Raw genomic sequence first — 14,247 nt, forward strand, 5'->3', positions numbered from 1 at the left:
GGCTCAATCAAAGACCCAGCAAAACATTGATACACAGCCAAATTAGTGCGAGCTTTTTTTTCAATTATTTATATTATTTCACAAGAGAGGAGAGAGTTAGTATTCAAGTGAATATACTGGAAGCGCGATCTGAAACAGTCTTTTCATGCTTGATCGTGTAGCCTCTGTATGGAGCGGCCGTACGGGACTGCTCAGACTCCATACGGTGGTTGCATCGTTTAAATAAGTTCCAATCGTTTAAATAAGTAACACGGTGGTTGAATGTGACACTTGCCAGTTGTCTTTAGGCTACAATAAAACAAATGTGCAATAAATAAAAAAAATCTGTCATTTAAATGTATTTTAAAATACATTTTTAAAATATTTTTTCTAAGCTTAAATTTCCCCAATAAAAGTTCACCCGAAACGTCTGGGCGTGGTAATAAGAACTGTTAATTAACTATGACGTGCCCCCACTTTCCTGTAGGCCAGCAGCGCAGACTGTGGGTCACAAGTTATAGGGGAGGGATAAGAGGAGTGGTTATCCTCGTGTGACGCACTCCTAGGAGACCGATCTCAACCGGTTGAAAATAGGACGATACATTTAAGACATGTACTTCTCCATAACTAATGAACAGACATATGTAAAGCTTTCATCGTGTCTCTTCAATGACCTCTTGTGCAAATTGCATTTACAAACCTAGAAAGTGTGACCAACCACAATTTTACTCCTTTAAGTCCATTCAGGACAACAGCGCGCGCTGCAGAGAGCTCAATACGCTAAACCCGCATCAAACGGGAGCACACCGTACGGTTAACATTTTTTGGCGTCTCTGTTTTTTTTCCAGAACCACAGTACGGCCCTTCCGAACGGAGGCTGCCGGATGAAGCATGAATCAGACTTTAATCACGTTCTCTGGGTGAAGGTGAAAAAACCACAAAGGAACAAAGGCATGACCCCCCCCCCCCCTCTGCCAGCGCTTTCATATGCAGATGTCAAAGATTCCCGCATTGCGCTTCAGAGTGACCGTGTTCCTTTGCTTTGTGAGGTTCAGCTCCTCTGATGTCATTGTCTGGAATGCCAGGCTTGTTTGACGTTAATACATCACCTCAGAACCAGGGGGTCTGCGGCTGTGTTTCTCCCGGAGGGCCCTCGGCTGTTCAGGCCACAGAGAGGTGCTTGACTGGTATTGATCCGGCAGTGGAGATTAGCTTGCTAAAAGGAGACAGCTGCTTTGCACGATGAGTTGCATCTCTTGCTTGTGTTTACTCTCCTGACACTGAAGGCCATCCTGCGGAGGTTAAATGGGGGGAATATAAATCATCTTTCTTGAAATGACCGGAACGGGAAACAGGGCAGCGTACTGTACCACTGCAATATTACCGTTTTAATATTTGCCGATTACTGAATCGTTTAACCGCGACTAACATCGCAGCAACTACTCTGCAAAGCAAACATGAAATATGAAGGTATAATGCTGTGATTATAGCTCATACATTCCAGTGACCTTTGAACTCTCCATTCCAGTGAGGAAAGTACTAATGGTAGTAGTACAGTTGTGTAGTTGTTATAGATGGATGATTAATGCTTTTTTTTTTTAAGATATTTTTTTGGCCTTTTTCAGTTTTATTGGACAGTATATAGTATAGAGAGACAAGAAGAATGGGAGCGAGAGAGAGGGGAAGACATGCAACAAATGTCGGACGGTCGGATTCGAACCGCCGACGTCGCGGCTCACGACGAGCATGCGGTCAGTGCTCTACAGGCTGCGCCACCGAGACACCCCCATTAATGCTTTTTTTGAATGATGAATGGGGGACTGATTTATGACCAAGCATCACAGAATAACATTGAGAGACCTAAAATTTTACCAAACTGTACGTAACAGAGGACACAGGTAAAGGACAGGTAACAGAACAGATGAGCAGAGGGGTGCTGAAAGCTGGACTCATTTGTCTTCATCTCGTAAACTCTGAGCGCTCTGTAGGTGTGAGCGCACCATTAGAATACTCTTAGAGAACTTCATCTCAAACGGAGTTCTCTTCCTCACCTCAGCACTGTAGGACAGCTGCCATTGGCCGTCGGCGCTGTCAGGGCGACCTGTAGCGTAGTGGTTAAGGTACATGACTGGGACCCGCAAGGTCGGTGGTTCGAATCCCGGTGTAGCCAGAATAAGATCCACACAGGCGTTGGGCCCTTGAGCAAGGGCCTTAACCCTGCATTGCTCCAGGGGAGGATTGTCTCCTGCTTTGTCTAATCAACTGTACATCGCTCTAGATAAGAACGTCTGCCAAATGCCAATAATGTAATGTAATGTTACTTGGTAACGCCCTTAGCCTATCAGATCTCTTGGCTGCTGGCCGCTGCTCTGAGCTGGCCTATCAGGCTTCAGACAGTGGCACTGTGTGAGTCACTTTGCCAAACACTGCATATGTACTGAGCAAATGCCACAGCTGCCCTGTCATTGCCCTGTCTCGGTACTATAATTCCTGAAGTTGTAGATGTCTTGGTGTGTTCATTACAGACTTGGCCTATCTACCTGTGTACTGGACTTATGTTCATGGCCTTACAACCAATCGTATATAAGTTGTACCTTATCTTACGTGTTTGACTGTTTGTTCGTTTGTCGCTTTAGATAAAAGTGTCTGCTAAATGAAATATAATGTAATGATACTGTTCATCTAGCTTTTTGCATTTGTGTTTTGTGCAGGCAGTTCCCATTGCTGAGTGTTTTGGAAGGCTGGATTATTCAATTAAACGTGAGAGCCACTCAGAACAATGAAAACAAACTGGATTTCACTCGCCAGTCTATATACAGTAGGAGTTAATAAGCACTTTAGGCCTTTAATATGGTTTTTACTAGAAACTAAAAACCCAATAAACACACTTGATTTATATCTACGGCTATCTCTTATGCACTCTTTTTCACGAAATGAGATTGTTTTTATCGATCTGTCATCATTTTCTGATCTGAAAATCCCCAAGATGTATTTATTTGCTGTTAGAATCCTCTGTTCTCAGTTTGTTTATGATCTGTGTGGTCGCAGTGTCCCATGGTCAAGCACTCTGCTCAGTCTTTAACTCCTTTCCTGAAATCTCCCCCTTTTCCCCCCAAATGGTTTCTCTCTTCTTGTGTGCTTTTTAATCCGTATAATGCCCTGCTTGCTTGTAGCGGTACACAAACTCGGGGGATCAGGTGGGAGCAGGTATTGTTGATCAACGAGATCAACCCCGCCTTCTGCTCCTCCTGGTTGACTGATTTGCACCAGGCTAGATCAAGCAAGCACCTAAAAGTATTTGAATCGAATTCTTTATTTGACCCAGGTCTGCTGTGATGAGAAGCAGAGGTGAAGTTGTAATAGTACTGTTATTAACATTTTGTACATGTCTGTGTGTTTGTGTGCTGGCTTGTGTGAATGTATTTGTGCATGTGCGTTTGTGCATCATTAAAGGGCTCATTTTGTATCTGTGTGCTCCAGACTTCTTCTTTTTGAAACACACAGTATTATCCTGCCTCACTCTTTCCACCCAAACATGGTGTCAGCTGCAGTCGGAGGAGGAGTCTCCATGTGCAGCTTGTGCAGGCAGACTGCAGGCCCTGAGCTCGCCCTCTCCTTTTTAGCTTCATCTTCGCTCGCTGTTTCCCTTCTCCCTCTTTGTTCTCTTTGTTCTTTCATTTGTTCTTTTTCTCCTGCGTGACTTTGCCCTCATCAGAGGTTGGCATTACCAGGTATGGTTTCGGTCACGATACACCTTTTACATTTTCGTCACCTCTTGGGCTGCCCTTGGTGCTCGATGGCGCCTTGGTTTTGCCTCATTGATTAACAGCAGCGACCTTGATTACGGCACACCCCTGTCTCTCTCTTCCTCTCTCTCTCTCTATCTGTCCTCTGTCTATGTCAGCATTTTCTCTCTCGCTCTTTTCTCTGTCTTGTTTCATTCTCTTTATTTCCTAATGTTTTTGGATTGCTGTGCAGACAATGGTCAGTTCCAGATTGGCAGTTTTGAAGTTTCGTTAGCTATCTTAAGCCCTGGCCACATCATGAACAATAACTATAACGGTAACGATGTGAGCATCCACACCGATGAACGATAATGTTCTGTAAATAGCCTCCCGGCTATGTCATCTGGTTGGATCTTGATGGGCTCGGTCGTTATCGTTCATGCAGATGGAAAACAAATCGCTCTGAAAGTGATCCCAACGATATCGTTCAACACTGTCGTTATTATAGTTGTGGTGTGGTCTCCGCCATCCACTTGAGTGACACATTTGTATTTATAGTTATGGCTCTTGATGGGGACATGCCTTTATTCAGGAACGTGAGTGAATGCAAGGCAATGCTCATAGGCCGGTAGGCTGGGGCTTACGTACAGGGCTTGTGTTGGCAACGAATCCCTGTGGCACAGGGACCCTGATACTCAGGTGTGTGTCAGGAGTCAGGTGGTGTGACCTTGCATGGTGGCGGCTGTGGAAAATGGAGACATGCAGATAGGTTATTGTTCTGCCCTTTCTTCTTTTGTTGTCTTGATTGAAGGCCCGCGACCTCGTGACCTCACTTATCCTGTCTGCAAAGAACAAAGCCCTGCTTCGCACTGCCAGCCAGCTGAAGCTCAGCCACAGTTTTCTCGGTCACACAAAGCAAAGAGAACTACTGCCAGACCTGGGGCAAATACAGAACGGGGATATTAGAATACGTAATGAATCACAATGCATAATTCATATAGAATGCACAATTCAGCGCATAATGATATTATTCAGAACATGATAAAATAATCATACAAAATGAGGAGAACAGGCCATACAGCACATCGAGAACATAAGAACATAGTGTAAAACATATTTGACCCAAGTCTAGGAAGCATAAATAAATTAGTCCTGTTGGTTTTGCTGACTGTTCCTGTTGAGTTGTATCACTCCTGTAGTCTATACTAGCTTGTGAGTTTTGTGACTCCTGTCGTCTGTACCAGATTGTGAGTTCTGTCACTCCTGTTGTCTATACTAGCTTGTGAGTTGTGTCATTCCTGTCGTCTATACTAGCTTGTGAGTTGTGTCACTCCTGTCGTCTATACTAGCATGTGAGTTGTGTCACTCCTGTCATCTATACTAGCATGTGAGTTGTGTCATTCCTGTAGTTTATACCAGCTTGTGTTTAGCAGCTTGATCTGGAGCCCTCTCCTCTGGTGTACTGGAGTCACTTTGAGGCAGTCGTGTTATTGATTTCATTCCAAACAATGTGATGTCTTTCTGAAGAGCAGGATCCTGCAGCTCGATTGGTGTCTTTACACTGCCAATATTGCAATAGGGAAAACCTCACAATCAAACCCAAGTACACACAGCAGAATCGTTAGACAAATTCCACACAACAAAATGGCCTCCATTTCCACTGGTCTTCCAAGATGGATTAACCATTCAATTACATTTCCCTAATTGTGGAAAAATTGGTAGTGTAATGATCTTCTCCACAGTAACATAACAGAGGTATGCTTTAAAATACCACACCGCTGTTAGCTGGTAAAACACTTGATAAGAGTGTGATGGCCTGGTATAGATCCCTGTTGTTCTTTCTACAGCTCTGTGGACAAGATAATGGGGAATCAATGTTCATTGATTGGTCTGTGCAATACTTCATTTTGGCCTCCTTATTTTTGTCCTAAAAGTAAATATAATTATTACCCTCAGACACGGCGTGCTGGATGCACTAATGAGCAGAACTCTTTTTTTGCGTCCTCTTTCTGGGAAAATAGTACATTGTTGCCGGGTCCATTTTTGCTATTCAAAATGTTCCTGTTTTTTTATTTTTTTTTATGAACATTTTGGAAAGGATGAACATTTTGGAAAGTGTGATTCAAACAATATCTTGTGTTCTTCCTCACTCTTTTGCTTTTGAGCAATTTCAAGGTCTGCAAATGTAAACTCCCTTTTATTTTTTTAAAAGAGATTTCTGATCATTTAATTTAATTTGTATTTTTCAAAGGGGGAGGGAGGTAATTGGCAGACATTTTATGTGCTGTTATGTGTGGCTCATATTGAGCACTTTTGTCGGGAAGAATTGAACAACATGCCCTGGCTTGTCCTACATCACCTGTTTGTTTTGACAAAAGCTGCCAAGTTTCACACACCTGAGCGAATCCTTGGGCTCATTCCAATCGCTTATTTTTCTCATCTTTTTTCTTTTACTTGCTCCTGACCTGGAAATTGATCGAGGTCCGCCATATTTAGGGACATTCAAAACCACTACATTTTCATTCTAGGAGCTACAAGTAGAAGTTAGGAACTCCCAAACTTTCCTTTCAGCAAGAAAGCATCAGAGCATCCTTTGTGGAAATATCTTTCAGGAAAGCCTGATGTATAAATGACTGATCTGTGCATCTACCTCTCCCCAACTGCCATGTCTGTAACAGATGTGGCTTTGACATCACACCTGATCTGACCTTTCCAGTGAGCTCCATTCCATATTTCTTTTCTGGTTTCCAGTTCGAGGCGATGCCAGACCTTCGCTGAGTGAATGAGAACATTCTCTGTGTAGGTTCAGCTCATGTTTCTCTGTACCCTGTGTGAGAGTTATGAGCTTATTATGAGTTTATTGGCAAGCTGTCTGTTTGCAAAATCCTGGTTGACTGTGGAAACAGAGGAGCTGTTTGCAGGTTGCTTGGTGCTGGCGTCGATCAATCAAACTCTGTTTGTGTTCCTTGCCCTTTACACCCAGTTTGTCACACAATGTTTAGACATTTTCCTGGTGCCTACAGCTGGTCCAAGAGCCCTGCACAAGAAAGGAACAACACAGGTAGGGTACAGACATAGTGTTGCAGCTCTCAGGTGTGGAAGGAGAGACTATAAAAGCCCTTATCACAGTTAAAAAACCCCAAACTGGTTCTGCTCCCTGTATTTTCTGAAGGTCACGACATACCTCGAATTCCAAGTCCTGAGGCTAAGTAGTGTGTTGCAAGTGTACGTTCTGAAATGATCGGGTGACATTCTGAAACTCTATGTTGACTTATGATTCTGTATGGCCAAGTGGCGTCTCACCTATTATGTTCTTTGACAGCGACTGTAATTGTTTGCAGAAAGTCAGACGACAGTCATCTATTCCATTCAGACCTGTCAAGGAGAATGACATTTCATTACATAATAATATTACTTGCCTTTTTTGTGGAAAGCATAATTATACAATCTACATTCCTGCTGAGGCACACGAGTCTACGGGAGAAATTGATAACAGAGCATGCCATGTGGGAAGAATAGACTCTGTTAAGAAAATAAGAAGTGGAGTTATCTATGTTGAAATGTTCTCTGGAAGAATGAATCACCCTTTTGTGGTTGGTATGTGCCTGCACAGTACTGTCTTTTCAAGGCTGCCATGAACAGGCTCTGGGGACACCAATACAAATTATTTGACACAGTATGGTCATTGACCACAAAATGTGATACGATATACAACACCCATTCAAGCGACACGACTCAGAACCAGCCGTGAGTGCGCACACAGAGAATGGCTTTCATTTAATTTAATTTAACGAAAGCACCGCACAGATCCAGCTTTGTGATTATTGTCTGATAATTGTCTGAATAATTTGAATAATTCATGCGCTTGGATGGGATCTTTGGCTTCCTCGTAATTAATGAATTGCCGGGCCGTCATGACCCAAACGCTGGCTGATACGGTCTGTGTTTTTTTTCTTTTAAAAATTTTTTTTCCAGATTTTTCCCTTTTTCTCCCAATTTGGTAGCCAATTGTACCTCGTCTGATTCAATTGGAGGTAGCCGTATTAGATGTACCGCCTGTACCCCGTCCCTCGGCGGCCTGAAGGAGAACAACACACCTTCTTCAAGCCGTCTCGTCTCGTGCCCGTTGCCGTGATTCCGAGGCGCCCAAGGTGCTTATTGTGCGGCGATCTAATAACCCTGCCAAGTCCCTCCCTCTGGAGCAGCGAGCCAATTATTGCTGCCCCACGTGAGCCGGCCAAACTTGGCTTTTGGCAGGACCGAGAATCAAACCCCGGTCCCCGGTGTGCAACTGCAGCAAACTGCAACCGCAAGTCTGCTGCATCTTAGCCTGTTGCGCCACCGCGGCTCTACGGTCTGTGTTTTTAATAGCAAACGTACAGGGGAGCTTAAACGAGCTGTGATACAGTGGAAACAGTGCAGATGACTGACAGACTGACAGACAGACTGACTGACAGATTGGCAGCAGGGAGTTGATTCCACCACTAGGGGGCATGATAGAGATGCAGATTTGAACAGGAGGAGGGATCTTTGAGGGAGGCGGCCAGTAAGGCATGACGAGGATATTGTGATTAGTGTAACGCTCAGTCCTCCTTAGCCCTTGTCACTCTAATGCCTTGCCCGTATCATTAGGGAGAAATTCTGTATTTATAGCGCCTTCCAAAACCAGGGCTGCAAAGTGTTTCACAGAAGAAAAACAGAAATGAAATGCATAAAAACGCATCACATGCATAACATCACATGGACAGGAGCTACGAATCTACGAAGAGAATGAAAGCATAATATTAGGCGTTTAGATAGGTAGAGCATTACATTTTATTTAGCGCTTTTCTAGACACTCAAAGCTCTGACAGTGAAGAGGGTGAAACTTGCCTCAACCACCACCAATGTATAGCACCCACCTGGATGATGCACGGCTGCCATTTTGTGCCAGTATGCTCACGACACACTAGCTGAGGTGGAGAGGGAGAGAACATTTATTTTTACCAATTGAATCAGGGGGCAATTACGTGGCAGGTTGAAAACCACAGTGAGTCAGGACCTCGGTTTAGTGTCTCAACCGAAAGACGTTTAGGAGGTTCTCTGATCCATATAAGTGCAAACAGAAAGGTTCAATAAAAGGGCAATAAAGAGATGGTGCCAGGTTATTAGCCGTTAATGCAGAAGCCATAACTCACTCAGTGGCGCATACAGAAACCAGCAGCAGGTTAGATGCTCTTGTAGAAGAGTATAGGCCTGATACTCTTGTAGGGCTCAGTGTTATATGAGCTGAGATGCAGTTTAAACAGCCGTGTTTACTTCACCCCATAGGACTGTAAGGCCTAATCTGCACTGGTGGAGTCAAGAGAGCCTTGTTCACTGCACCAAAATATAGCATTTTAGCTGGATGGGGCTTCCAAAAGGCTCGCAACTCGTCCTTATGAAATGTGAAGAAATTACATTGCGCGCTTCTGCAAAATGGCAATGCTGGCAAGTGCACTCGTCCGTGGATGTGATTTTACAAACACAACCCATAATCCCACGCTGACTCAACCTGTGGCGACTCGCAAGCGGGAAGAACGTCACGGTGGCTTGCGGGATAGCTTCGGAGACGGAGATCAGCGCTCTGACATTTCGAGCCGGGTCCTTCCTCGGTTTGTGTTTGAGCGATCAGATATCAGAGGCTCGCGCTGCGGGCGTACTTCACAGAGCTGACAAAGCAGACATTTTGTCCTTCTTTTTTCCCCTGATACTAAACACCGAACAATGAGACACTGTATAGTCCTGTTGCAATCTCAGTGGCTGGGAGAGTCTGTCCTTCTGAGCAGGGGCTGACTCACAGTTAGAAACTTTAGTTTGTACTCTCATTGCGGGAAATATAACAGAAAAAGGTTTTGTCCTTGTTGTTTCAGCCTGGCTCTGCCTTCTACACAATTTTTAAAAAATGCATTCTGGGTTGGGGTTGTCCTCATTTGCATTAAGTATTATCTAACCAATTAGGAGCGGTATTCTCTAACCAATCAGATCTGTAAATGGACTCATTTGTGGGCATCAACATTTTCCCAACTGGATATCTGATTGACATCTACTGTATATGACACCATCGTACCCTGAAAAGGTTTCAGGTGGGGGTAGAGTGCAGATTAAATTCTTTCAAACTTTATACGTAGCAGAGAACACACAGATATTAAGCCAAAATGATATTATTCCATAAATGTTGTTCCATAATGGCATGGGCTAAAATGTTTCACTATAAAGTGGGCATACAAACAAATTTTCAGCTAAAAAAAAAGTTTGAGCAAGGGATTAATTACACTTTAGAAACAGAGTTCATTGTTTGGTCATGTCGTGCTTGGTTCTGTCAGAACTCCTGGCCTCGGGCTTTCTGGAAGTTTCTGCCGCGGTCTTGTCAAACCGAAACGGTTCAGTAATACCCAGCAGTGCGGCTCCCACTGCAGCCCTTTTATCTGGAGACCCAGACGGCTAAGCCTCTGTTTAATTTCCTGTTAGACACGCAGTCTCGATGCTGCTTCAACAGCCGCGGCTGCGTCGGAATGGGAGTTCAGGGCTTCTCTTATCTCCGCCTTTGGCCAGTGAGAAAATGTTCATTACTAATTAGCTGCGGCCGTACTATACAGTACTGCAATGCAATGTAATGGAGTGCAATGGGTGATTCATCGAATTGTGAGATATAAACGCATTTCAGCCCACTTAAAAGGTGGGCACCCATTGTGTTTGATATCTGGCTCTACATACCAAAGATGCCCGTCAACATCAAGCCTCCCACTTACTTGACATGTCGCTACATCGTGAATGAATCTTTCACTCGTGGTAATTTCATAATAACATTTTGCCAAGAGAAGATGTAATGTTTTTACTTCAACAAGACACGTCTTGGTGAAAAGACAACTGTAAAGTAATTTACATTTAAAACAGCACATCCAGTGATTTTATTTAAATGTGTGTTTGTTTTTACAAAAGAAGAAGACACTCGGAGGAATGCTCATGCAAATGAGCGGAGTGTTCTGGCGGACCCCCTGCCACCTGATTGGCTCCCTTCAAGAAATTGCAGTCAGCTGGTGCCAGCGGGGGAAGGCACCGTAGGGCTCCACTCTGTACAGGTAATAAAGTGAATCGCATTCATTAGCACCGATCGCAAAAACACCCTAATTACTTGCCGAAAAGCAAAGACATTCCCGTCCCTAAATGCTTGACAACCCAGTTAATTATAATTGATAGCCGTCCTAATTTCAATTTTCAATCCGGAATATTACAGTGCCCTCTCTGGGTCATGGGTAAATATGATGGACAGCCTGCTTAGCCGAGGTCCCCCAGTGAAGAGGGAAGGAATGACCCTCTGAAATATGACATTGTTATAAAATGTATCATGATTATCATTGCATCTGTCATGCCAATGAACGGGGAAGCCAAGTGCAGCCAGGAAGTAGGCAGAACAAACGTTTTATTTTGTAGTCTAGACGAGCAGAGTTCAACCACCAGCAAACAATTACAGTGGAGACAGGCAACAGTGTGGTTGTGGTCACAGGCAAAAACTTAATACACAGAGAAGCGATCCAGGGAGGTTAAGGTACCAAGTTGGTGTTCAGGAATCAGAAGTGTAAATGCACAGAAACAGGTTGAGGTTCAGCATAGACAGTCAGAAAAATTGGACACATAACAATCTTGCAAAGTAATGATGTGGACATACGGGTATATATACACAAGGCTGAAATTACAAGCCCGTGAGAGAACGGGGATGAGGTGAAACGCAGGTGAAACGAATGAGAGCTATGGACCGGGAGTCCAGACAAAACGCAGAAGTGCATGGCATGAACCAGAAAACGCTAAACAGGGAGCAACATGGGATGTATCTCTTGCTATCGAGCCTTTGTTCCCACATAAAGATTTGCGTGGGCTTGGAATGTAAGCTTTGATTTTTTGGGGGAAAGGAAAACAGTGGCCTAGCACATGCCATAGAAGAGATTTAATCACATGTGTTCCTCTGTTCCACTAAAGCACAGGCTTATGGGATAGAATAGAATAACTTTATTCTATTCTATTCTATTCTATTCTATTATTTCTTCTATTTGGGTGAAGTAGCTGGCATATAAGAAATTAAATAAACAATTTACATAAGACACACAAAAATGACTGAAATTGCATTCATAGAGTCCAACATTACATTATTGTTATTACAAATGAGAAAGAGTTCTATTAAAAAAATTCTAGTTAGAACTTCCATACAAAAATGACGTAAAACTAAAACACAGAACATGAAAACGATTTTAGGCTGTACAGAATCACAATTAAGCTATTACTATTTCGCCTAAATTGTACAAAGATAATTTCCTGACTGTCTCTAGTGACGGTTTTGGGAAGACACGATCAGTTGATACCGTTTTGCAAAGCTCCAGTTCTTCCTTGCCGTTTGTTACTTTGATCTTCACAAAATCTGATTTTCTGTTTATTACGGCTCTTCTGGCGTACACAGAAACGTATGAAATTTTAATGACGATTTGTGCTTTCTGTAGCGCTCTGTGAAATGTGATGCAACATCTGCGGGATTGAACACGGCTCAAGTCATTGGGGAAGTGTGGGGTTTTTTTGTGCGCGCTTTTTTTAACCGTGCTACCACGCTTTGTAAAAAATTGATTAGCAGTTCACGTTAATCACTTTTTAATGTAGACTGCCCTACTTAAAGAGCCACTTTGCATCTCACAGGGGAAAGGCACAAATGAAATTAAACCCCCAAACAAAGGAGCCTTTATCTCTTGCAGGAAAGCTGATAATGAATTAAATATTTGTTTTTTTTCCACTGCACAGTGGGAGAGGAATATTCTTGGCATATGAATGAAATTATCCTTTTGTCAGGCATTCTCAGTCACCTTCTCTTGCTTATCAGTAGGCTATATATTGTAAATTGGAGTTTTCAAAAAAAACTACTTAAAAGTTCATGTAAAAAAAAACAGGGTTAGGTTTAGCAGTTAGTAAGTGGGCAGTTGTATAGCATTTGTTCGATTCCCTGCTTGGAGTCTGGAAGGTACTTGAGTCTTGAATACCTGAATTGCTTCCGTATTCTGTGCAGCTGTATAAAGAGACACTGTGTTTAAAACATGCAAATTCTGTGGAACTCGCTCTGGATGATTCCATCTGCTAAATTCCCATAATGTGACGTAAACAGGAGGCTCCAGGCTTTTCACACACACCCTGTCATACGCACAGTCTCTCTCACACACACACACACACTCACTGCCATATAAACACACTCTCACACAAGCATTCACACACACACTCACACAAGCACTCACTGACACGCATACTCACACAAGCACTCACACACTCACAGTCACACACACTCATTGTCACACACACACACACACACACACACTCACACAAGCACTCACACACTCACTGTCTCACACACACACTCACACAAGCACTCACTGACACACATACTCACACAAGCACTCACTGACACACACTCTCACACAAGCACACTCACACAAACACTCACTCACTGTCACATACACTTACACAAGCACTCACACACTCATTCACACACACACACACACACACACACTGTCACACACAAGGACTCACACACACTCTTTCATGCACACACTCACTAACAGACACACACACACACTCACAGTCACACACACTCATTCACACACCACACACACCCACACACTCATTGTCACACATACTCATTCACACACACGCACACACACATACACACTCACTGTCACACACACTGACTCACACACACACTCATTGTCACACACACTCACTGAATGACACACACACACATACACTCACTGACAGACACACACACACACACTCACAGTCACACTCACACACACACACAAACTCCTGTATTCATATTCAGTGCAGGGAGGCAGGGTAAACAGTAGCCTGGACTAGACTGAGCTGGTTTTGCGATGAGGCCCGTGACCCCATTGACCCCCATGGGAAATTACTCCTAGGGAGCGGATATTAACGGCATGCTCTGATTAGCGCACCTGCACACAGTGAAATAATGTTAAATCTCTGCTGCAGGACACAGAGCTAATCATTAACCCGGTCCGTCTGTCAGACCAGTCGGAATCTTCTCTGAGGGCCGGAAAATCGGGAACGGCCTTCCGCTGCCGTGAGCTCCCATGGAACAGGCTGGAATTCTGGGTTTCTAGACCGTTCCTGGGTCCCGCTACAGCGGGGGTACCCAATCATGTGCCACGGAGGCCCGAGAGCATGCAGGACTTCATTCCGACCAATCACTGCACCTGCTGGTTTCACTAATTAACACACCTTCAACCAGGGAGGAGGGAATTCATTAGCGAAATCAGCTGTTCCTGCTTTTCCTGCCCTCGTAGAACATTCCTGATCATCTGACAGATGGACGATTGGGCACGACTTCAGTACAGAATATGATATTCTGCCAACATGTTGAAATTATAAATATACATTTCAAAAACAGCCTGAATTCTTCACAGCATGGATGCGACAAGGTGCAGGAAACATTCCTGAGGGATTTTGGTCCGTGCTGACTCAGTAGCATAGTGCA

Source organism: Conger conger, chromosome 15 (genome assembly GCF_963514075.1).
Source record: "Conger conger chromosome 15, fConCon1.1, whole genome shotgun sequence".
NCBI classification, from domain to species: domain Eukaryota; kingdom Metazoa; phylum Chordata; class Actinopteri; order Anguilliformes; family Congridae; genus Conger; species Conger conger.